Source organism: Megascapheus bottae, chromosome 16 (assembly GCF_031878675.1).
Source record: "Megascapheus bottae isolate mThoBot1 chromosome 16, mThoBot2.hap1, whole genome shotgun sequence".
Taxonomy (NCBI): Eukaryota; Metazoa; Chordata; class Mammalia; order Rodentia; family Geomyidae; genus Megascapheus; species Megascapheus bottae.
The window spans coordinates 47761333-47787715 of NC_143524.1; the positions used below are offsets into that span (position 1 = coordinate 47761333).

The 26383-nt window shown below is 41.5% G+C and overlaps 1 pseudogene; it reads left to right on the plus strand.

The window, feature by feature from the left end:
* Positions 1-439: 439 nt before the first annotated feature.
* LOC150053551 (SPRY domain-containing protein 7 pseudogene) lies at positions 440-972 on the plus strand (annotated as a pseudogene).
* Positions 973-26383: the final 25411 nt, after the last annotated feature.

The following is a 26383-nucleotide window of genomic DNA, read 5'->3' on the forward strand; positions in this document are numbered from 1 at the left end:
CCAGAGTTTCCCATTCTTTAGCACCCTTTCTGGCATAAGGTTGATTCTGGTTGTAGGCAATAAACTTTATTCTCTCAAAAAGGTGGTCTTCATCTTTGTTGGTCTGTGTTGCCTTCATAATTGGATTCCCTTAAGTAGACCCTAATATACTACAGAAAAATTCATTCTGTTAATCTTTCCCTGACCCTCCTCCAAAGAGACCAATAGACTTTTGCCTAAGTAATTACACATAATCAATCAGTTAATCAATCAGTCAGTCTTCCTCACCATCACCATCATTATCATCCTCACTCTCAGGGACTGGCTCTGAACAGAAGACCCAACACATCGCTGTAGTCCACAGTATGGGTTTATAAACTCATGCGATTAATGAGATTTTAGCTCTGTCCATGTCAAAGTGGGTCTAGTGTGTCCTCCAGAACATCCTGTGGCTGGAGGCATGGCCGAATTGGTCTTCTGCTGCTTGCAGTGCTGCAGGGATGGCAGGACTGGCTACATCCCCAGGAAGGAGGGACATTTGGACAGGCAGCACATGGGAACAGATGTTGTCATTGTAAAAAATGGAAGAAGAATATGTGGAACAGGAGGTTGTTTAGCTACTTCAAATTCAAAATCCAGTCCATAGGAATCTGGGGTATTGGTGTTGTAACTTAGGTTAACCTGAATCAGATTCCTCTCCACCTGGATGTATACAGTCTGGTGATGAGATACGATGGAGCCCTATACCACAACAATGAAGAGAAGAACAGGCTGCCAGCAGCCTTCCACAGGAGGGGACATGGTGGGTATTACTTATGACCATGTAGAATTAAATGTGTATTTGAATGGAAAAAAACCATGCATTGTCCAGTATCAGTTATACGAGGAACAGTGTCTCTGGTTGTGTATGTTGATGACAACAGAATTTTGGATTGTCAGTTCAGTGAATTTTATCTTACACCTCCTCCAGGTTTGGAAAAAAGTACTGTTTGAATAGTAGATCTGAATGTATTTGTTTTTGAAACTTGCACTTATGCACTGTAAAAGTGTTTCCATTCAATAAAGCTTTCTTGATCTATAGATGAAATATATTCTTCTAAAAATACTTGTTAAATGGTCAGAAACAAGGACATAGTAAATCCACTAGCACAACGATGTTCATTGCAGCACTATTTACCATAGCAAAGACATGGAACCAACACAGATGTCCCTCTGTTGATGAGTGGATCAACAAGATGTGGTATTTGTACACAATGGAATTCTATGCTGCTGTCAGAAAGAACATCGCCCCATTTGTAAGGAAATGGAAAGACTTAGAAAAAATCATATTAAGTGAAGTAAGCCAGACTCAAAGGAACATAGGCTCAATAGTCTCCCTCATTTGTCATAATCAATAGAAACCTTGGGCTCTCCTAGCAGAGATTTACAATAGAACAAAATCTAGAGACGTAAGGCCAAATAGTATGACACTAAATGTAAGGACCTCCAGGATATAGAAAAAAAAGCCATATAATGAGTGATTGTTGTCCTTAATGTACTATGTTATCTCTCATCTCTTTTGCCATCACTTGGTTATCTCATATTGTTACAATATTTCACCTTGTTATCTGATATATTTTATATGTGCTTAATTGGTTATTTGAAATTGGATAGGGAAGGGGGAAATCAAGATGAGCGGGGTGGGGTGGGAGGGTGGGAGGGAAATGGGGACCATGTCATGAGAAAGGGTATCAATGTTTGTGAAGTTATGCACCTTCTATCTGGTGAATATAATGTAACCCTTCTATTAATCACAATAAAAAAGAATAGTGAGAAAAAATACTTGTTAATATTGTCAAAGGAACCAGTATATTCAATGTACAACTCAGAAATTTTAATTTCAAATACTTATGCTTTATGATATGAAAATCGGCATTTGGGGCAATTTATTTAATTCCTATTGAAATAATGTAACTGCATTTACATGGTAACATGTATATCTATTTAAAGGGAATCTTTTCATATATATGAAATGTTTGTTTTGATAGAGATGTCGAGTTTGGTTGGTTTTTTTTTATCACTCTGAAATTTAGACCTCTAAGTCTGTAGTGCAGTATCTTTTTGTCTCTCTGTCCATTTTTATACACAATATAACAAAACAACAAAATTTATAAAAAGTCCTGTGGCTATTCTCACATTATAGAGTGGATAATCAGAGTAAAACACTCAGCAGTTGGCAGAATCCCATACTGGATTCCTAGCTCGTGCAAGGAGGAGTAGGGTAATGGGAAAAAGCCAAATAAAAGCCTGGAGCAGTCCCTACCTAAGAAAAAACAAACCCAAGGGAGTGCTGCATTCCTGGAGGCATGGTAGAGGTGAGTTCCACACTGAAAGGGTTGAAGCACACAGAGGTGGTGATTCTCACCACTCCCTACTCTTTTATTATTTGGCCTGTGCAGATCATGGAGAATGGCAGTGAATTATTAGCTACTGAGCCAAGTTTCAGCAGGTTAGCTAAATGAGGAGACAGAGAAATTAAATGATTTTTAAAGCAAATATCCAAAGGGTCAAATGCAGAGATTAGAACCAAAAAGCTAACACAACAGCAGCTAAACCCCTCCCACAACACCTACTTCTAGAGGTTGAATTACGAATTTAAGAGACATAAAAGAGCTTTTTAAATTTTTTTTATTTTGCCAGTCCTGGGGTTTGGGTCAGGGCTTGAGCACTGTCCTTGGCTTTTTTCTCAAGGCTAGAGCTCTACCACATAAGCCCAGCAACACTTCTGACTTTTTTCTGTGTTTGAGGAATCAAACCTGGGTCTTTGTGCAAGCACTTTATCACTAGGCTACATTCCTAGACCCATAAAAGAGCTTTTGAAATCTGCCTTCTTTTTGATGATATTAAAAAGTTTGTGAACTTTTTACTATGGGTAGAGAGACAAAGAATGCAAGGAATGTCAGGCTAAAGGAAGTCCTGAAAATTTCACCAAAAACTGTTCTCAATAGGGCAGAGGGGCCAACTGGTCTAAACCCAATTCATGGAAAGAAATATAATGCAACATAAAAATTAATCAGATCTTAGCATTCAAAACAAGCTTATTTTTTAAGCCTCATATATACAAAGTAGCCAAAGCATCAACTAGTTTATATGAAAATTGGTAACGGAAGGGCAGAAAGAAGCAACAGGACATTCAGAATTTCAGTTACTAAATAGTTCAAATGGAAATATTCTCTTTCTCTTTCTCTTCCTCTTTTCTAAAACTTATTTCGTTTTTCATAATTATACAGTTGGATCTCATGTGTATTAAATTGCATGAATACTAATTCTTGGTTTATAATACATTAATTATAGCTGTTTTACAGGTCGACTCTAATATATATATATATTATATATATGTATATATTGCCAGTCCTGGGCTTGAGCTCAGGGTCTGAGCACTGTGCTTGGGCTTTCTCAAGGCTAGAACTCTACCACTTGAGCCTCAGCACCAATTCTAGCTTTTTCTATGTATGTGGCACCAAGGACTCAAACCCAGGGCTTCGTGCATGCTAGGCAAGCACTCTACCACTAGGCTGAAGTCCTGGCCCTATTATTATTTTTTAAATTTAAATTTTTGGCAGTACTGGGTTTTGAATTCAGGGCTTTGTGATTCCTAGGCAGGTACTCTGCTTCAGCCACACCTCAGCCCTTTTCCCTCTGGTGATCTTCATCTTTATGGTCCCTACTGGTGTGATAGACACAAACCACCATGCTAGCTTCTCCTATTGAGGTCTTATGAACTTCTTGCCCAGGCTGGGTTCAAATGGTGATCCTCCTGATTTCTACTTCTTCAAGTAGTTGGGATAAGGACTAAGCCACTAGCACCCTACTTGATTTTTTTTTCTCCATTGTGGGGCTTGAACTCTGGATCTGCACACTGTCCCTGAGCTTTTCGGCTCAAGGCTAGTTAGTGCTCTACCACTTGAGCCACAGCGCCACTTCTAGTTCTCTGGTGGTTAATTGGAGATAAGAGTCTTACACAGGGGCCGGGAGTTTGGCCTAGTGGTTAAAGTGCTTGCCTAGCATGCATGAAGACCCAGGTTCGATTCCTCGGTACCACATACATAGAAAGAAGCCAGAAATGGTGCTGAGGCTCAAGTGGTAGAGCTCTAGCCTTGAGAAAGTCCAAGGACAGTGCTCAGGCCCTGAGCTCAAGCCCAGGACTGGCAAAAAAAAAAAAAAAGAGTCTTACACAGATAGAAATGTCCTGGCCGGCCTTGAACTGCGATCCTCAGATCTCAGCCTCCTGAGCAGTTAGGATTACAGGCTCTTCTGCATGAAATCATTTGTGGAAAAATAATGCTCAAAGCCTGTACTTATGAGGAGAGTTGTCAGTTCTCTGTCACATTTGGCTTGAATTTCTACCTTTTATATGTAAATCACCTCCATGTTGGCAAGTCTTAGCAGATTCTGCTCCCACAGATGCATGATTAGTCCCTATACTGTCAATAGACATTTAACAATAGAGCATTGTTCTGTTTGGTCATTAGGGTCTAGACCATTCACTTATTCTTTTTTTTTTTTGCCAGTTCTAGGGCTTGAATTCAGGGCCTAAGTCCTGTTCTTGAGCTTTTTCAAGGCATAGACCCTACCACTTGAGCCACAGCATCACTTCCAATAAAAGGAATCGAATCCAGGTCTTTGTGCATGCTAGGCCAAACTCCTGGCCCCTAGACCATTCACTTCTTGGGATAATTTTCTACACAAGCTCGTGATGAGGCAAGATGGATATGTGGTCTGCTTTTTTTTTAATTTTAGTGTCAGGGTGTTATATAGAGGAGTTACAGTTACATTCGTAAGGTAGTCAGTACATTACTTCTTGAACATGGTTACCCCTTCCCATGTTTTTCTCACACTTTCCCTTCCTCTACCCCCTCCCAAGTAATGAAGTTTATTTCCAACATAGTGTCTTGTGAATATCACTGTTACACTGGCTTATCCTTTGTCCTTTGTCTCATCATCTTGCTTTTCCCCTTCCCTTCCCTGATATGTGGGCTGTTCTGTAATTACATTTGCCTACCTGCTTTGTACTGGCAATTCACCCAGGTAGTTCTCTAAATAACCAGTTTCCTGAATAAATTCATTAGCATTGTGAGTAGTGTTGTGGATTAGAACTCTAGATCGAGTTGCTAAATGCAAACTTCTTTTTAAAACAATATACAAGTGAACCATTTTTTGGACACAAAGTTTTATGTTAGTGTGTGTGTGTGTGTGTGTGTGTGTGTGAGTGTGTGTATGTGAGTGTGTGCGGTACTGTAGTTCGAAGTTAGGGCATCCCCCTCGCTAGGCAAGTACTTCATTGTTGAACCAGCCTCTAGTATCTTATCGTGCTTTTCAATTTTGAGATGGGGTCTTGCTTCCTGCCTCAGCCTGCACCCAGGCTGGGACCTTCCCATTTTTCAGCACACTACTACATCCAACTTCTTGGATTGAGATAAAAGTCTCACAGATTATTCTAGTTGGGCTGGCCTGGAACTGTGAGCCAACTGATTTTATCCTTTCACATAGCTAGGATTTCAGATATAGGCCGCTTGCACCTAGCTCAGTTCTGTGGATTTTTAACATAGAATTCATTTCTAGAAATAGATTCATAAAATCATTACCTCTATCAAAACTTATTTCATCAGCCCCTCGGCCCCCTCTTGCCAGCTCTTTGTAGTTACATCCTTCCTTTAATCTCTGACAACCATTCATCTGTACTCATTGCTAGGCATATGAATAGGGTTTCCTTGTAAGAATGTACCAAAGTCTGACTATATTCCATCCCCCCCTTTTTTTGTAATCTTAACAAAGGTACTATAAATGTACCCAGGTTTTTATACATGAACATTAATTTTCCTTTATCTAAGGTAACTTGTGAGTACAATGCTGAATCACCTGTAAGCTTATGCTTAGCTTTCTAAGAAAACACTTGCTCCAGGGTGGCTGTACCATTGTATTCCTATTAGCAGCACATGAATGCCAGGTCTTTGCCAGCCTTTGGTGCTTTCAGTACCTTTTTTCCCCCCCAGTCATTCTAATAGGAGTATGGTAGGATCTTAAGGTTTCAATTTGCATTTCCTAAATGTTAGTGATATTGATTATCTTTAATGTACTTACCTGCTATACCCATGTCTGTTCAGATATTTTGCCCATTTTTTAAAAATTGGGTTTGGGAGTCTGGGAGTTTGGCCTAGTGGTAGAGTGCTTGCCTAGCATGCACGAAGGCCTGAGTTTGATTCCTCAGTACCACATACATAGAAAAAGCCAGAAGTGGTGCTGTGGCTCAAGTAGTAGAGCTCTAGCCTTGAGAAAACCCAAGGACAGTGTTCATGCCCTGAGCCCAAACTCAGGACTGGCAAAAAAAATTAGGTTTTGTTACTGCTGAGTTTTTTTTTTATACATTCCAGGTATCTTTGATGGGTACATGATTTGTACATATTTTCTCCCATTTTAGAACTTTTTTCTCCCAAATTTATTATCAGTATTTTGAAGAGCAAAAAAAAATAATTTTAATGAAGTTCATTGGTTAGTTTTTGATTGGTTTATGGATTTGACTTTCAGTGGTATGTAAATGAATTCTTTGCTTGATTCTAGGTCACAGAAATCTTCGGTTTTTCTAAAAAAAAAAGTACAGTTTTTGCTGTTATACATTGAGATCTATGGCCCATTCTGAACTTTTATATAAGATATAAAGTTTATGTGTATCTTTTAATGGATGTTCAATTCTTTCACTATTCATTGAAAAAACTGTATGTCACTATTAAATTTCCTCTGTGAAAAATCAATTGGCCATATCTGTGAGATATATTTCTGGACTGTTTTTGTCTATTCCATTGGTCTGCTTGCTCTTTTGCTAGCAAATACCAAACCATCTGGATTACTATGAATTTATAACAAGTCTTAAAATTAGCTAGACTAAACTTAGTATTTTTAAAATCACCAGATTATGCACTAGAAATCAGTGAGTTATGTAAAATACAAACATATTTAAATAAAGTTACAGATTAAAAAAATCAAATAATGTATCTAACTTCCCTTTTCTTTTTTTCCAGTTCTGGGGCTTGAACTCAGGGCATGAGCACTGTCCTTGAATACATTTTTTTTTTTGTGCTCAAGGTTAGTATTCTGCCACTTGAGCCACAGCACCACTTCTGGCTTTTCTACATATGTGGTACCAAGGAATCAAACCCTGATCTTCATGCATGCTAGGCAAGCACTCTATCACTAGGCCATGCTCCTGGCCCCTTCAGTTTTCTTTTTTAAAATTGCTTTTGGCTTGGATAGGAGCAAGGCCTAGTGGCAGAATGCTTGGCTCCCAAGCACAAAGTCCTGGGTTCAATTCCACGGTACCACATACACAGGAAAAGCCTGAAGTGATGTTGTGGCTCAAGTGGTAGAATGCTAGCCTTGAGAAAGCCCAAACTGCCCAGGCCTGCCCTGTGACTGGCAAAAAAAATATATATATTATCTTGGCTCTTCTCTTTGACATCCAGATAAATTTTAAAAGCAGTTTCTCCACAGCTGCCAAAACTTCTGTTCAGATTTTGAATAGAATCATATTAAAACAGAAAAAAAGAGTTTACTATCCTTATTGAGTCTTCCAATCCTTAAATGTGGTACACGTGCTTTGATTTCTTTCGGTGATACTCTGTAGTTTTTACATGCAGATGCTGTGCCTGTGTTTGTTATTAAGTTTTTACTGTTATAGTTTGGATTTTAAGTATCACCAAGGACTTGGGTGTTTAAATTCTGTTGCACATTTGGGGGGTGTGAGAACTTTAGAGGGTGGGGCATGGTGGGGTACGTTAGCTCACTTTGGGATTGACTTTGAAGGAGATATTGAGACCCAAATTTGCCTGTCTCTCCATTTCCTCTCCCTCCCCGTTCTGCCTTTCTGACTCCCTTTCTCCATCCCCTTTCCCTTTCCCTTCCTCTTCCTCTCCCCCTCCCCATTCTCCTCCTTGATCACCATTCTCCTCCTTGATTACCATGAGTTAAGCAGCTTTGCTTCACTGAACGCTAGTCTTGCCAAAGGCCCTAAAAAAATGGAATAATGGAATTGAAATACCATAGACACATCTAAAAACATAAGCCAAAATAAATATTTTTTTTTGTCAGCTCTGGGGCTTGAATTCAGGGACTGGGTACTGTCCTTGAGTTTTCTCAAGGCTAGTATTTTACCACTTGAGCCATAGCACCAGTTACAGCTTTTGCTGTGTATGTAGTACTGAGGAATTGGGTTAACCCAGGGCTTTGTGCATGCTAGGCAAGCACTCAACTGCTAGGCCACACTCCTGGCCCCTTGCATCTTTTTAAGTTGATTATCTCATGCATTTTGTTGCAGTGACAATTACATTTAGATATTTACTTTTTTTATATCTATGTAAAAGTATTGTTTTTAAATTTTTGAGTCCTCAACCAATCGCTACTATAAACAAAACATATTTTTGCTGTTGATTGTGTCTTTTGTAACTTTGCCAAAGTTATTATTTTCTAGGTGATATCTATCTTTAGAAACAATTTCATTTATTTACTTTTCTTGCCTCATTGCACTAATTGGGACTAACAGTATGTTAAATGGGAATGATGAGGGCAGACATTGTGGTTTTGTTATCTCAGGAGGAAATCATTTACTCTTTGATCATTAAGTATATTGTCTGTAGTGTCTTTTTTTCCAATAAATTCTATTGACTTGTAGCAAATATTTTTTACTTCTAGTTGATAGAATGTTTTCATCATAAATATTGAATATCATCAAATGCTTTTCCTATGTCAGTTGGTAGTCATGTAGTTTTTATCTTTAAACTGATAATGAGTTTGATAATTGATTCATTTTGAATATTAATCCAACCATGCACTCCTAGGACCAAGTTCAGATGTGGCATAGTCTTTTTATTTCATATTGCAAGATTATACTGGCTAATATTTTGTTTTTTGTATACATTCATGAAGGTTATTGGTCTATAATTTCCTTTTTGTGTGCTATTTTCATTTGAGTGTCAAAGTAATGTTGGGCTTATAAAATGAGCTGGGAAGCAATATCTCCTCTTTTATTGTCTGAAGGAGATTTTTGTAGAATTGGTATCATTTAGGTGTTTGGCGGAAGTCATTAGTACAAACTATTTGGGTCAAGAGATAATAAGATTTTTTGTAAGTTTTATTAGAACTATCAATTCAGTTAAATTCTTACAGTGTTATTTGATTTAGAAGTTTGTGGACCCACCAATGAGATTTGTTCTATCTCACTGAAGTTGTTGAAATTATGTGTGTGGAATTGCTTACAATCTTCTCTAATTATTTAATTTTTGTTGGATCTGTAGTGATTCTTTGTTCCATTCCTAATACCTAAGAATTTCTGTACCTTTCCATACTTTTACTACAGTCTTTCAATTTTATTAATATCTTAAAATACAGGTTTCATTTTCATTGATTTTTCAGGGGGCTTGAGTGAGTGGTTAATTGATTTTTGCTCTTCATTATTTTCTTCTGCTTGCCTTCGGTTTATGTTGCTTTTATCTTTGGCAATTTCATAGGACAAAAAGCTTAGATTATTGATTTGAGAACATATTTGTTTCCATTTACATTTGTGTAAATTTGTTTTATGATCCAAGACACAAGACCATGCATTCTGCTGTCGTTTGAACTGTGTAATTAGACCTAGCTGACTGATGGTTTTGCATCCTTCTTTTATATCCTTGCCCATTTTCTGCTCACTAATCCTAATAATTACTAAAAAGGCATGTTGAAGTCTCCAGTTGAAACAGGTGGATTTGTCTTTTTCTTCTTTTCATTCTGTCAGGTTTTGCTTTGTGTATTTTGAACCTCTGTTGAATGGAAGCACAATTCAATTTGTTATATCTTCTTGGTGAATCAGCTCTTTTATCATGGTAATTCATTTCTGGTACCTTTGCTTTGAAGTCTGCTGTGTTTGGAGTTAATCTAGTCACTGCGGATTTCTTTTTTGATTAGTGTTTTCATGGTGTATCATTTCTTAGCATTTATTTTTAAATATTTCATGTCAATATATTTGAAATTTTCCACATAGCATATAGTTATCATATAAACAGACACACACACACACACACACACACACACACACACACACACACACACACACACACACTTTGTCCAGTGCCAGGGATTGAATCCAGGACCTCAACAATGCTAGGAAAATAAATATTCTAACCATTGAGCTACCACCCAGCCCACATAAGGTATCTTTTTGATCCTTTCTGAGATTGAATTTTTGTTTTGATACTTAGACCGGTTTATGTTTATTAAATGGCTGAGCCTTCTACTCTCATATTTGTTATTTGTTTTTCCCTACCTTTCTCCTCGTTTCTGAACTTCTAGATTCTTGACTTTTGGTATTTTATTTATTGTGTTTTTGCTACTATATGGGTTTGTTTAGTTTTGGTCACTACTCAAGGAATTTAAATAGATGTCTTTAACTTTTTGCTCAAAAGAGATATCTGATTTCAGCTAGACATAGAAATCTACCCCCTATTTGTCCTGCTCTTTGAAAAGCCTGTCAGACAGTGCTTAGAACCTACTTTCAACACTATAACATAGCTTAAAGAACTTACAAAAAAGAATTATATTTCCCCAAATGTTTACTAATTCTGTTGCTTTTCTGCAGCTTTTGATAATCCAAGCCTCTTTTTGGCTTTAATTTCCTTTTTCTGAAGAACTTCTCTGAGCAACTCTTTCAAAGTAGGATACGATGTGAAATCCTCATTTTACTTCAGCTCGAAAATTTTAACTTCACCTCTATTCCTAAGGGTTATTTTCCCTAGACTGAGAACTCTCTGCTAACATTTCTTCTCTTTCTGAGCTTTCGAAATGTCTGTGTTCTGCCTTCTCTTGGTTCTGGGGCAAAGTTCACAATCATTTGAGTCAGGGGTTTCCCAAGAAGTGATGCATTAATTTTCTCAGGATGTTGTCAGTTCTTCCTTCATCTTTTCTTTCAACATTTGATTATCGAACGTCTGCACATAGATTTCTTTGAACTTATCACCTCTGGGGTTTGCCCAGCTTCCTGAATTTCCAAATCTTTCTACAAATAGGAATTTTTCAGTTCTTATTTGAGTATTTTCCTGCATGGCATTGTCTCCTTTCATTCCTAAACTCCAGCAACACAATCAGAGCTTTGCATATGACCCTGCTAGTTCCTGAGGCTCTGTCTCCCTCTGTCAATCTGTTTTTCTCTGGTTATTTAAACTAGAAACTTTTTTTTGCCAGTCTTGGGCCTTGAACTCAGGGCCTGAGCACTGTCCTTGGGTTTTCTCAAGGCTAGAGCTCTACCACTTGAGCCACAGCACCACTTCTGGCTTTTTTCTATGTATAGGGTACCGAGAATCAAACCCAGGTATTAGTGCATGCTAGGCAAGCACTCTACTACTAGGACAAATTCCTGGCTAAACTAGAAACTTTTAATGCTTTATTACTAATCTCATTGATCTGTTTCCCCCTTTTCACCATTTTAGGTCCAACTAAAGAGAATTAAAGTTGCTGGTTAAAGTTTGTATATTTTGGTGGCAAAATACCCACTTGCTTCTTTATATCTTTTTTGTTGTTGTTGTACTGGGGTTTGCACTTGCTTGGCAAGTGGTCTAGTACTGAGCCATCTCTCCAGTTATTTACTTATTGCAGTTTATTTCTAACAAAGGGTGTTACTCCCAGCCCAGACCATGATCCTAATCAATGTATTTTAAGCTTCTTTTCAGAGCTGGAATAACAGATGTGTGCCACTATACCACCTCCACCCATTGAGAAACAATCTCATGGACTTTTCTGAACCTTGATCCTCCTGAGATGGTCTCTCATGTAGCGAGGACAACAATGTAAGCCATCAACATCCAATTCTTTTATTTTCTTTTGCATTGGGGATTAAACTCAGGGCCTTATGATTAGCTAAGCAAGCTCTTTACCATTTGAGCAATGTCAGCAGCCCTCTTTTATGTCCACAGTATTCATCCTTACCTTTTGAACATCTTAATAGTATCTACTTTAAGATCTGTCAGGTAATGCCAGCATCTGTTCCATTTTAGCATTGTCTAAATTGTGGTATTTTAAATTGTTCTTTATATGCCAAGTGTCCTAAATATTGTGAATAACATAAGACTGAATATTATTTAAATTGTAGGAAGAATTCTTTTTTATTTCTTTTAAGTTAGCAACTCATTAGGCTCGATTCAGAGCTGAGAAATTTGTATGTGTGGTCCTAGGACTTGAACTCAGGGCCTGAACTTTTCCCTGAGCTTCTTTTGCTTTACCACTTGAGCCATAGCTCCACTTTCAACTATTTTTTGGCAGATTAGTGGAGCTAAAGGGTCTCGCAGCCATTCTGGGCTGGCTTCGAACCATGATCCTCAGGTCTCAGCCTCCTGCGTAGCTAGGATTACAGGTAAAAGCCTCCAACAAATTATTTACTTCACCTCCATTCATGAGTGTCATTTTCTAGACCTTAAAAGACTTTGTTAAAATATTTGGATCTGTTCTCTGTATGTGCCATTCAGTGTCCAGTCTGAGACCATAGCCTTTATCTTAGTGTAGCTCTCAAAGTTTATGATGTGTTGCTCAGAGTCGTATCTGAACCTGTGATGCCTAAGGAAGAGTCCTATGCAGTTGTTAACAACTATATGGGTTCATTGTCCTGAGCTACTACATTACCACTGCCTGCCTGACTTTTTTTGATTTTATGGTAAGAAATCTAGGGCTTTATTCACTATTCTCTGATATGTACTTCCTGCAATGAATGCATCTAAATCTAGGGACACAGGATGGAATGTCAGGAGAGATAAAGCAGGGCACCTGGTCCCTTGATTCTCTTTTCTTTTCTCAGAGCTGGGTGTGACTGGTAGTCTCTGCTGCCATGGCTGCCTTTCCTACTCCTTGACTCCTAAAGAGCAGATTCTCCTAGATGCGTCTGGATTTTCATCTGCCTTGCGTTATGGCTAGGAAATACATTGGTGGGGGTTGGGGAGTATTAAGTTCATTGTTAATTGAGTTACAGTCTAAGTTCTGGTCTTCTGCCTCAATTTGGAAGTTCTAATTTGCTTTCCAGAGTGATCATGTAGCTGTTGTATGCATTCTGTCCTGGTACTCCATCTACTTGGTACCAGAGCCTGAAAGCTCTTCATTAGGAAAGGGCCCCAGTCAATGAAGAAATAGTACACATGCTTTCCTACCACCAAATATTAGCATCCCTAGAAGCAGAGCCACCAAAGATTACATGCCTCCTGGAGAGGGGCAGTAGAACTAGCCATGCTTAAAATGAACTTGAATTTAAGGCCATAAAGCTACACTTTAGAAAATCAAACCAAACCCAGGTACAACATCTTGTAATAACCTAGTTTTAAAACAGAGCTTAGCATAGTGCCTGGCTGACAATAATGAATACTAATATCTGATGTCACTTCTCAGAGACTCAGTATCCTTTACTTGTAAAGCACAGAAGTCTCCCTCTCAGTCTGCTTAAACACCAAGGATTCAGCCAGTCGGAACCTAGCCAGGAAGGCTGGATGCTAACAATGTGCATAGCTAACCACTAGATGGCAGATTAGGCAAAGTTATCTGGAACTCTGGCACTAAGCATGTTTTTACTTTTAAGAAGCTATGTAAGACTGTTCAGAAAGGAAAAAGAACACAGCTTCTTTAGAAAAACAAGCCTAGTGCTTCATGGTTCCAAAGTTCCAGATAGCCTAAGCCTGGCCTAATTTACTAAATGTACTGTAAGCCCTCTGTATATCACCTTTCCCACAAAAAGAAGTGAATTAAAAATAGGTTTGTTTTTTTTTTTATGTGTGGGATAAACTAAGAAACAATGGCCTGTCTGACTACCATCAGATAGGCTATGTCCTCTCTTCCAAAGGCAGAAGGTAAAAAGCTGAAGGAAGAAAATCTGCAGCGCTGAGTATGATGGCTCACGGCTCCGAGCTACTTAGGAGGCTGAGATCTGAGGATCGCTGTTAAAAGCCAGCCTAGGGAATAAAGACCATGAGACTCTTATCTCCAATTAACCACCAGAAAACCAGAAGTGGCGCTATGGCTCCAGGGTAGATCAGTAGCCTTGAGCTGAAGAGCTCAGGGACAGCGCCCAGACCCAGAGTCCAAGCTCTAGGACCTACCAAAAAAAATTCATATGTAAGGCAGAAAGGTAGACCTTATAGCCAGATAGGAGTCTGAATACTTCTTTACTTTTTTTTTTTTTTTTTTTTTTTGCCAGTCCTGGGGCTTGAACTCAGGGGCTGGGCACCGCCCTTGGACACTTTTTGCTCAAGGCTAGCACTCTGCCACTTGAGCCACAGCACCACTTCCAATTTTTTCTGTGTATGTGGGAATCAAACCCAGGGCTTCGTGCATGTTAGGTGATCATACTACCACTAGGCCATGCTCCTGGGTTCTGAAGACTCCAATGTGCAGGAGGACAGGAGATGCTAGCCTCTCAAGATCTTATTCAGCTTTTCTATGTATCAGTTTAGAGCAAGGGTAAAATATGACAGGAGACCACTAGGTGGTGAAGAAATCATGTGTGTAATTGCAATAGTGTGTAAGCAGGAGGGGAGACAAACATTAATCTAGACAGAAGCAGAATCTTCATCTAAACACATTCCAGACATCAGGTGTTGTATAGGGTAGACATGGAGGCTGACTTAGGAAGAGTGTTCAGGAACTCTGACTGGGAGAGAGGACAAGAAGTCCAGCCTATATGATTATCTGGCCTCTCCAGTGCTGTTAGCCTCCTCCATGAGATGCTGCCCACAGATGATATAGATCCTGGCACTCTCCCACGACCTCCATCTGGAACGACTCTTTCCCTGCCTTTCTGTTATGATTTAGTCATCACCTTCTTCTGGAAGCCTTCCCTGATTCCTCTTTCCCTTGCAAGGCAGAGCTGGCTGGCAGAATGATTGTACTCCACTGTCTGTACCTATACCTTCTCCTTTCACACAACTTCAGTAGATGTAGACCTACCACAGACAGGGTATTTTTTTCCCCTAGCTGAATGGTAAGATCTTGGCTGATTCCACCTAGTCCTAACCCATCACATGCCAGGGCTTTCTCATCCACAGCCCACTGACTCCTTTGGGGATCCAGGGCCCAGTCTGCCTCAAGACTTTGAGCCACTCTGGAAAGCTGAGTGCTTGTCCACACTGGTAAGCAGTGTAGACAGGACTGGCTATCTAACTTACATAACTCAGCATAAAATGAACACATAAGATCCCTATTCAAAGACTGAGAATTTCAAGTTGGTGATTGAACAGAGTTTAAATTCAGAAATGGGCCCTCTGGGGCACAGGGCCTTGCCTATGTGAGACACAGGTCACCTGCCTATGCAGCTAGGCTTGAGTTTAGACAGAAGCAAAGTCTCAGCTGAGCCTTAGGTCTGTTGACAGGGTGCTTAAACTTTAAGTTCCCTGACTCCTCAGCCTCAGGACAGAAGGTATACAGCGTAGAGTTGGTAATAGGTAAACTTGGATTTAAATGCTGTCTCAGTCAGTTACAGTACAAATCATGAGCACAGAAGCTCATCTAAAAAAATTTAAATAAAGAAACAGGTGGCAATAATACCTGCCATGAATGCTGCTGTAGGTTCTAAGACGATTGCTGTCTAGAGCCAACACCTACCCTGTCACTCTCTTCGGAATGAATCCTCAGAAATATCTGATTAGAGAGACCAGGGAAATGATTAAATTTCACAGCTGGGTGGTCCAGTGAGCAGGATCCCCAGGCGGTGAGGGTCCTGTGCCTTCTTACTGAGTTCTCTGCAGATCATCAGTGGAATCTGGGACCCTGAGAAATTCTTAGATCACAGAAAGTCCAATGGGGGAGATGCAGTCGTCATTAATCTAACAGACATGTACGGGTGCTGCCAAGTACCTGAGATAACTGGTAAAGTGGGCGGGGTATTGCCCTTTGATAACTTAATGCAGCTGATCATCACCGCTCCTATTGTGTCCTGGTCCACTGGCTGCAGCCATTACACGTGATGGGTATTTCTTGGGTGCCTGCTCCACGACTAGGAGACTGCATGGACCAATGTCTGTGGACTAGAATAAAGGGTGTGTGTTTTTATTTTCAGCTCCTGAAAGTCTTTGTAAGAAGGTTGTCCTTAGGCTGCCCAAACTCCATTTGTGTGTGTGTGTGTGTGTGTGTGTGTGTGTGTGTGTGTGTGTGTGTGTGTGACAGCCCAGAGGCTTGAACTCAGGGCCTTGACACTATCCCTGAGCTTTTGTGCTCAAGGTGTGCACTCTGCCATTTTGGGCCACAGCTCCAATTCCAGTTTTGGGATAGTTAATTGGAAATAAGAATCGCATGGACTTTTCTGCCAGGCCTGGCTTCAAACCACAGCCCTCCAACCTTAGCCTCCTGAGTAGCTAGGAATACAGGCATGAGCCACTGATTCCTGGCTCCACATTCTATTATTTTAAACGTAGGGGCTGGGAGTTTGGCCTTGTGGTAGAGTGCCTGCCTAGTATACATGAAGCCCCGAGTTCAATTCCTCAGCATCACATACACAGAAAAAGCTGGAAGTGGTGCTGTGGCTCAAGTGGTAACAGTGATAGCCTTGAAAAAGCCCAAAGGACAGTGCCCAGACCCTGAGTTTAAGTCCCAGAACTGGCAAAAATTTTTAGTTTTAAAATAGCACACATTTGGGGGAGGGAAATGGGTACCAAGACATGTGAAAGGGTATCAATGTACGTGAATTAATGCACCTTCTATCTGGCAAATATGTAATCCTTTTACTAATTACAATAAAAAATGCAAAAAAAAATAAAATAGCACACATTTAGTAATATGGGAGAGTTGTTCAGTGTGATAACTCCTAAGTGCAGACAATATACTTTAAATACTGTTCGCTGAATACATTTACCATCTTAACACCGTCTCCCTTTGTTGAACAACTTTTCTTGAGTTAATTACGCTGTCATCATACATACACACATATACATACACACATACACACATATATATATACATACATACATACATACACACACACATGCGCCCTGAATGTGTTTTGATCCTTCTTACAGAGTTTCTTTCCTGTCCCCACCCTTACCAACAGTCCTTCTTTTGCATTCCTGTACCAGTATGATTATCATCATCCTTCTTTGGCAAATGGTAGAGGGAAAACTGGTTCTTTACATGCAGAAGATTAAAACTTAGGCCTCCCTCTCTCTCACCATGTATAAAAATCAATTCAAAGTGGATTAAAGATCTTAATGTAAGATCAGAAACTTTGAGATGACTATAGGAAAACAGAAAACTCTGGGACATCCAGGCTTAGGTAATTATTTTCTGAGCAGGACCCCAATTTTCCAGAAAATAAGAGTAAAGAATTGTCAAATGGAAACACATCAAATTAAGACCAGAATCAAGATATAACCCACAGAATGGGAGAAAGTCTTCATTAGTTAGTAGATAAAGGATTACTATCCAGAATATCTAAAGAGTTCAAAGATTAAACAGCCAAACAACAAATAATCCAATTATAAATGAGTAAAAAAACCAATTCTCAGAAGGAATATACATGGCTAATAAGCACACAGAAATATGATCAATCTCCTTAGCCAGAAAGGAAATACAAATCTAAACTACATAAGATTCCATCTCACCCCGAGCATTTTTTTTTGTCAGTCATGGGACTTGAACTCTGGGCCTGGCTGTTGCAGTGTTGTCCCTGAGTTCTTCAGCTCAAGGCTACCATCCTACCTCTAGAACCACAGCACCACTTCCAGTTTTCTGGTGGTTAATTGGAGACAAGAGTCTCATGGACATTTCAGTACCTGGGCTGGCTTTGAACTGTGGGCTGGCTTTGAACTGTGATCCTAAGATCTTAGCCTCCTGAGTAGCTAGGATTACAGGTGTGAGCCACCTCTTCCAGCCTTGAGCACTTCTGTCTAAATGCAGAGACCCAGAGCACCTGGGAAATGACCACCCAAGGGCTGCCCTGAACTCATGACTGACAGGAGAGGAGAAAATACTCCAAGTCCTGGTAGACAGTTATAGGACAGCTCCCTGTTATCACTTAAGACTGTTTCCATTGTCACCTCAGGGCAGAGCCAAAGTTGCTCTCTTGGAGTTTTGTTTTGTTTTGATTATCCACTCTTGATTGGCAGTTTTCATTCTTGTTCCTCATCTTCATTTAGCTATCTGTTTTTCCTGGAACCACTTCATCATAACTTGTTTCACATAAATCCTTATCTCAGGATCTGTTTGTGTAGAACTACCCACCTAAGATGGAACCAGAAGAAAAACAGTAGCAATTCTAGATTGTCATGCTACTACAAATAGAGTAGGGTATCAGAAGAAGCTATTAAGAACAATAATGTAGCGGTTTACAAGTTACTTTTGCTATAAATTAGGGCACATTTAGTTCATGCCTTAATGGCTGACAGAATGACTCAAGTGCTAGAGTGTCTGCTTCATAAGGGCAAGGCCCTGAGTTCAAAACCCCAGTACCACTGAAAAAAATACTGTCCCTGTAATGAGATCACATGCCCTCACTTGTACCCAGGTAGCACTGACATATGAATAAGAAAGAAGATGTACCATTGCAAGCTGGGATTTGCACATGGCTGCCACATGTGGTCCACCAAATGTAGAAATATCTTAGGAGTGGTTCTGCAAGGAAATGTGAGCCACTGTGTGTGCTGTGTGGAAAGGAGTTGAAACACCCTGGGAGATTCTACTTCTATGCCTCCCTGGACTAGGTTAACAGGACTTAAGTTTGGATGTTTAGACTTCTCCAGGCCCACGATTTGCTTTCTTACCAAATCCAGCTTGCCAGAACATTTCAGATTCCTTCCTCTCCTCAAGGCTGACTGATAAGTATAGAGAGGGCCATCTTGAGTTCTCCTTCCTTGGTCCTTGGCAAGATGGGTATTTTGGTGAAAAATTTTATTGGAACCCCAATGCACCCCTGACCTCTGTTCCACCAAGCGAACTGAAGCGTTTCCATTTCTAATCCAAATCGCAGGCTTGTGCTAGTGGAGCACACTGGCCGCAGTGCTGGGTGTGGGCTGTGTGCATGGGGGCTGGTCCTGTTGCCACAGTGTCATGGCTAGGCAGGAGAATGAGATCAAGTCCTGGGGGTTTTGCAAACAAACCTATGCTTGTCAGATATGGGCACCTGGGCACCTATCTATCTTTGTTCATCCCTCTAGTCCCTTAGCATAGATCCTTCCCTTAGCGTCTAGAACTGCTCCTGGGATATTGATGGGGTTCTCAGTATATCTTTCTGTAGTTTACACATTACAGGGCCAGAGTCTCTGGTGCTTTGCTCCATTTCTGTGATAATATTGGCAACTCCCTAGCTCCTATCCTGATTACAAACCCTTGGTGCCTCTAAACCCCAAAGACTGGGCCTCTTCCTCCTCTTCTGATTTCTGGACACCAAACGTTTCAGAGTGGAGATGCAGACCCCATTCCTTAGTATGTGAGCCCTTCTAGACTTTGATTAGATGGTGATGCTTATAAGCAAAGAGATCTGTCTTTATATCTTAGGTCTTCTAGAGCTGCTTGGGATAGTATTTTACACACAGTAAATGTTTATTGAATGGTTGTAGATTAATTGTAATGCTTGTTTCAGGTCTTGTTAAGAGCCTGTCTTTGGGATTCATGCATGTATCCCATGCATGTAATCCATCCATCCATCCATCCATCCGATCATCCATTTAGTCATTGATAAAGACCTCTATCTCTTCTAGTCCTTTAATCACAGATTGTTACTATGTATAAGAACATGGATAAAGAAGGTATTTCAGAGTTTTTTTTTTTTTACCAGGCCTTGGCCTAGTAGTAGATTTGGAGGTGATTTGAAAGCTCTACATAGTGTCAGCTATGGCTTCCCAATAGGCAGGGCAGACTTACAAATAACAGGGCAGAGAGGAGAAGGTTTCCACTCTTGCTGGTGGCTGGTGTGTATATGACGAGCTCCCTTGAGAATGGATATTTGCCCCTGTCAGCTGTGGCTCATGCCTTTACTTTTAGCTACATAGGAGGCCGAGACCTGAGGACTGGGGTTGTAAGCCAGCCTGGATAGGAAAATCTATGAGATTCATAGCTCCAATCCACCAGCAAAAAGTGAGATGTGGAGCCGGGGCTCAATGAAAGAGACCCAACCTTGAGTGAAAAGCCAAGAAACAGTTCCTAGTTCAAGTTCCATTACTACTAATAAAATACTAATTAAAAAAAGAATAAGAAACCTTGGAAGGGTGCTGGTCTGAAGACAGGAGTGGGGCTTATTCCAGGCTAATTAATTCAGACTTGAGAAGAAAATTCTAGGCTGTTTGATAGGGTTACGGGCCTGCAGGTGGGGTTGGGGCTTGCCAAGGGGTAGAGAGAAATTTCTAATGTGGAAATTGAGAGGAGAGATTCCCACAGACAAGCCAGCTTGGGGACTGGTACAAAGTCAGGATAGGGTGTGACCAAATATAAGACCCCGTGAGAGATTTTAACATTGCAGACACTTCCCTGGATATAGAAAAACAAATCCCATTCGTACTCACTATTAAAGTCTTTTTCTTTAGGCAGCGGTAAAATTCTCTGTGGTCTCCTCCCATGGTTCTTGGAAGTCAGGCCACCTCCTTGGGGGAACACAGGCGCATAAAAGGAGGTTGCTTGGTACCCTGTTTCTGTCCTGGCTTCTTGGATGCAGTGCTGGCAGCTTGCAGCACCTTTGCCTCTGAGCAGTGAGGAGGGGACCGCTCTTCCATGCAGGAGACAACCCCTTTTCTTGCAAATACATAAGTGAGTCCATAAGGAAAATGGAGGCCGACTTTAGGGTGACCTACACTAAGCCCATTTTGGGCACTGGGGTATACACAGATGGGCCCCAGTCTCAGCGGGGCTTACGCTGCCGCCACTCAGATCCAGAAAGCACAGGTGTGGGCAGAGGTGGGTGGCACCTCCTGAAAGCTGAAAGAGCTGAACTCACTTCAGCTGAGCAACAGGAAGATCTTGCTCAAAGGCCTGCGGGACTTGGCGAGGGCACGCCTATGAAGTTAGAAACTCCAATGGGGCTGCCTGCATGGAATCAGGGAGAGAAAAAAGAGGGCGTGGGGTAGTTGGCTCAGGGGATGGTAGCGGTGAGGGTAGAGGGGGTGGTAGAAATGGTAGGTTTTGGCCAAGGGCAAATGAAGTACCACCACACTCAGGTTGTGGCTTGTTTTGTTCATTGCATACCCAGTAGTATAGTTAGCCATGGATTATTGGGATTGCAAGTTCTGAGACCATACCTCAGTCCTACTGACTCAGGAAATAGGAAGTGAGGGTCAGCAGTCCATGCATTTTGTGTGTGTGTGTGCTGGTCCTGAGGCTTGAACTCAGGGCCTGGGCTCTGTCCCTGAGCTTTTGTGCTCAAGGCTTTACCATTTGAGCTAACACTTCATTTATGGTCTTTTTGGTGGTTCATTGAAGATAAAACTCTCATGCATGAACTTTCTTGCCTGGGCTAGCTTTAAACTGGGATCCTCAGATCTCAGCCTCCTGAGTAGCTAGGTTTACAAGTGAGAGACCCCATCCGTGCTTTTTAAACCCCCTTAGGTAATATCACAGACTAAAGTTTGAAAAACACAGGTATAGTGAGTAGTAGACTGCAGAGGGCAGTTGAGTGGTGTGGCTCAGGCTGGGAGTGGGGAGGGAGTGAGGCAGAGGCAAACAACTTCATGAAAGTCAGGGGTGCTCTGAACCAGGTAATTCTTCACAGGCTTCTTCCGTTAGAGGACATGGACAGTCACCAGGACTCTGTATCACCTCCCTACAGATGGAAGCTCTGGGGCCCACAGGGCTTACATGATTTGTCAAAGGCCAAGTTAACCCCAAATTGTCCTGATGACCAAAGCATAGCTTTCCTGCCCATCCCTCTGGCTACCACTGCAGTAAAGAGGTCCAAGCTGTGGAAGCTGAGCACCCCTTCTGGCCTGAGTGGATAGAAGAGGTCCCAGCTTGAAGGTCCTTCCATGTGGGCCAATCCTGAGGCCAATGGGAGTGAGATGAAGCCTTTTGTCCGCATTTCTGTCCTCCAAGGCCAATCAGTTGAACTTTCAGTGTGTCATACACACTGGGGAGCTGGGGCTTAATAAAAGGAGTTATCTCAACCACCAGCTGGTGTTCCTGACACCTAGAACTGATTTAAAGGTGAGGTTAAGTGAGAAAAGCACAGTGAGAAACTACCTTTGTGCTATGATTGTAATTACTATAGAATTAAGGAAGAAAGGAAGGAAGAAATAGAACACCCTACAGAAGTATGGGAGAGGTAATTCTCTTCTTTTTTTGTTTTGTTTTTTGATTGTAGGGTTTGAACTCTGGGCCTGCGCATTGTCCTTGAGCTCCTCAGCTAAAGGCTAGCGCTCTACCACTTGAGCCATACTGCCATTTCCAGTTTTCTGGTGGTTAATTGGAGATAAGTCTATAGACCTTCATGCCTGGGTTGGCTTTGAACTGCAATCCTCAGATCTCAGTCTCCTGAGTATCTAGGATTACAGATGTGAGCCACTGGTGCCTGGCTCTTCCTACTTTTTTTTTATTGTAATTAATAGAGGGATTACAGTTATATTCGCCAGATAGAAGATGCATTACTTCACACACACTGATACCCCTTCTCATGTTTTTGTCCTCATTTCCCTCTCTTCCCGCTTTTTAAATCAGTGTTTTGTAGCTACAATAATGTATGATGCCCTTGCATGCATTTATTTACATAGGGCTCTTGCTTTGTAGAAGACAGTGTACATGGCAGAGTGTGGGTCCTCCATTCTATGTAGGGTTCAGCTTCCTTACTCCTTGCAGTCTGTTCCTAAGACCAGCAAAGCTTATGACAAAGACAGGATGGTAGGTCCTAGCTGAGATGAGGTACTTTGACATCAATCCTATCTTCCTGCAAGGTGAGGCCTCTGAGTCTCCCTGGAAGTCCTTGTCCTTGATGCTGTGAACTGGAGACTGGTGAGAGGACCCTAACCCAGGACTGAGTCTTTCTCCATGTCATCCTGATAATAACCAGTCACCTAATAAAGACTACCAAACATCTTTAAACACAAAATAGTCTTTATTTGTCAACGAAGGCTACACGGGATCACTTCTGTTTTTGTTTTTATGGTTTCCCCCCCCCCTCTTTTTCTAGAAGGTATCTACATCTGCATCTATTTACAGCCTTGATGGTATTTACACAGTCAAGAATACAGTGTTAGAAACACCAAAGTGTTGAGAAAAAAAAAATTTCTCAAAATTAGTTCCAGACTTCAGGAAAACAAGTTCCACATGGTAAGGCCAGAGTCTCCAGTGTTGGTTGTCCAGAGGCAGCTCAGGACAAGTCCTTCTGCCGAAACGGTGGGTTTAGAAGTCCTCAGAACAACAGGCGCATTTAGAACAGTGGGGTCCTGGTGGTGGGTGAATCAGGGGGTTTCTGGGGTTCTGCAGACACCTGTGGCTCAGCTTCTGCTCTGAGAGCTGAGTGTGCCCACGGGCCAGTCCTTCCTTGGCTGTGTACCTTCAGAATCTATCACATTTTCTTGGGAACCAGGAGGTTACTCTGTCTCATGCCTTTGGCATTCTTCAGAGGGTAAGAAACAGAAGGGCTCCCCCTGATACCCGGTTATCCACACTTGCGGTGAAATCTCAGAGTGCACCACTGTTCCAGGCAGTCAAGTACACAAAGCTGGTTTGTTTTTTTTTTTCTTGAGAATGTAAAGGTTGGAAAAGGATAAAGTTTCTCTCTGTCACCTGAGCAATGAGTCTTTAAAATGAGTCTGTAATTGTGGAAGGTTAACTAAAAGGGCTTTGAATCATACAGCTTTAAAAAAATTCCCTCATTTTCAACAAAATATAGACAACTGTTTAGGCCTGCCTGGGATTGGGTGTACCTTACAAGAGGAAGATTTTTAGTCCTAAAGAGGATCCCAAGGGAAACAAGACACTGGGCTTTTTTCTGGGTCCCCCTTGAACCAAGAGCCACCTCCTGGACTTAGTGGCTACTGTAAGGAAGAACATAGTTGGCTTTGTGCATTGGGTGATTAGACCACAAAGCCCAGGGCACTTGCTGAGGACCAGGGAGCCCATCTTTGTAGGCAGAGCTCAGTATCACACTGTCACCAAGTGCTTACCACAAAATATAAGGCTGCAAATAACAAAAACCACCAAGGTATCACACAGAAAGCCTTGTCTTTGTATAATGACAATCTCTGCCATATTTAAAGATGACACTTAAGTCACAGCCGAAAAGGCCCTTTCTTCTTCTTTTTAAAAATAGTATTCCATGTACTTTGTCTCTAAAGCCCAGTTTCTTTACCTTCTCATCTTCTGCTCCCAACCCCTGCCGTTCTTGATTATCTAGGACAGTGTCTCTCCTGGCCAGTTTCAACTTTCAGTTGGTTTCCTAGATTTCAAATCCTCTATTCCTAAGTAGAGTCAGGCACTCGTGTGGTCGTTGGGCTAATTCTCAGACAGTGATTCCCAGGCAAGAGTCAGAGACTGTCAGAGGTGTGTTTTATTCCAAGAGGCCCCTTCTTGCTAGTGCTCTGCCCTCCAGCAATTTCTATTTGAAGGGTCAGAGTTGGGGGAAAATCAATAAAGTCTTACTTCAGCGAGGGTGAGAGGGGCTGAGGATGAGAAGGCAGGGACTGTTCTAAAAGAAACTTTCTAGGATCAGAAACAATGTCCTACAGAATCATGAACATGGACCATGGCCATTGTTAACAAATGGATGGATTTTTATTAGTGCCAAAAGAGCAAGCACCAGCAAGGATAAGATCTAATGCTTGGAGCCCACTTAGTAGGTACAGGGAACTCTGTCTGATGCCTTCACACTCACTTTTGCTATGGGATTAGGGCTGCTGGTCTCAGCAGGACAGACTGAGAGGGGAGGCACTGAATCACCTGCCAACTTAATGAAACCAGCACAAAAGGATCAAGGCCAGAGTACCTGACCAATAAGACACCACTCTTGTGACGAGCATGTCACAGCATTGCCTATTTCAGATCTGAGTTCCTGCTCTAGAGCCTGGTGATGCTCCTTTACAGAATCCAGGCTTTCTTCTCCGGGGGTAGAGGGTAGTATGTGCCCAATATAAGATCATACCTTTAAATAAAGGAACATTCAGAAATATCTGTGCTTTTTGATTCCTAAAAAAAAAATCCATTCTATTCTTCTTTGGGGAGGAGAGGAGAGGAGGAGAGACATACTTGCTGGGAAAATATGAGGAGATGGTTTTCTGGGACCACACGCTATATCTGACCTACAGGTAGGTGTCCCCAACAGGTTTTGATTGACATCAGGGCTCCATGACGAGACTCATCAACTAGGCTGTCTGGCAGGAGAGTACTGTCCTAGGGACTTACAACATGAGGATGTTTTAATTTTTCTTAGATAGACCTATTTGTGCTCCTCAGGCCCAATTGATTTCCATCTCATCCCAGAATGATCCACTAGAGGGGGGCTCCCCCCGTGGCCAGCTCATGCCATGCACAGCAGGCCCAGGAACATTGGTTCTGACTCAGCAGAGCTCTAGATGCAGAGGCCATGGGTAATCAGTGGACAAACAGGCGACATAGGACATACTGTTCTAGCAATGTGACTTTTTTTTGGAAACAGGAAGAGCACTTAGCGAAACACATCCTCTAATCCCAGTGGGATGACGGTAAGGCAGGTTCTCCCCTCCCCAAGCAGCTTTGGATGCCTCCCTCTGCCAGGCAGAATCCAGACTACACGTTGCTCCTGTTCTCCTTGCAGTGAGAGACCAACTTGGTTTTTATTACCTCGTGTCATATTCTGAAGACTGTGAGTAAGGCTATAAAGGTGCCATGAGCTTATCAGTCCAACAAGGTTTCACGGGGAACAGCTCAGACTCAGAATTCATTTTCCACACTTAATGTAAATGTAACCCATAAAAGTCTTATTTTCTAAGAAGCCCAGCTCAAAAGGAAGCATTTTGGCTTCCCCTCGGGTCTCCTAGAGCCTCCTGTGATTTGTAATGGCAATGCTATCTAGGCAGATGAATTAGGAATAGAACTCTCCTTGGAGAAGGAGCTCCCAGCTCTTGCTTCTCCCTCTTTGCTTCCCCTGACCTGCTGGCTGCTGGGCAGTCCTCCAGGGTGTGCTACACCTGATCAGGAGAAGCCTCTGCTCTCTTCTGGATTACACAGGCAGAAGTTTTCACAGGCTCCCTGCTACCCTGGTCTTTTAGGGCTTCAGGCTTTCTTCCTGATCCTGGTAGGGTTGTATGACACTGACAGGTCCTATCAGATTAGCTTTTTCCTCCTCTTTACCTTTAAAATGAAATCTTGGCTAGGTTTCTTTAGACAGGAACTTTCCAGAAGGCATTTCCTGAAAGCCAGGCTGCTGCTTCCCAGTTCTGGAATTATCTTGTTCAGGAGAAGCAGAGGAGACTCAAAAGCTAGTGAG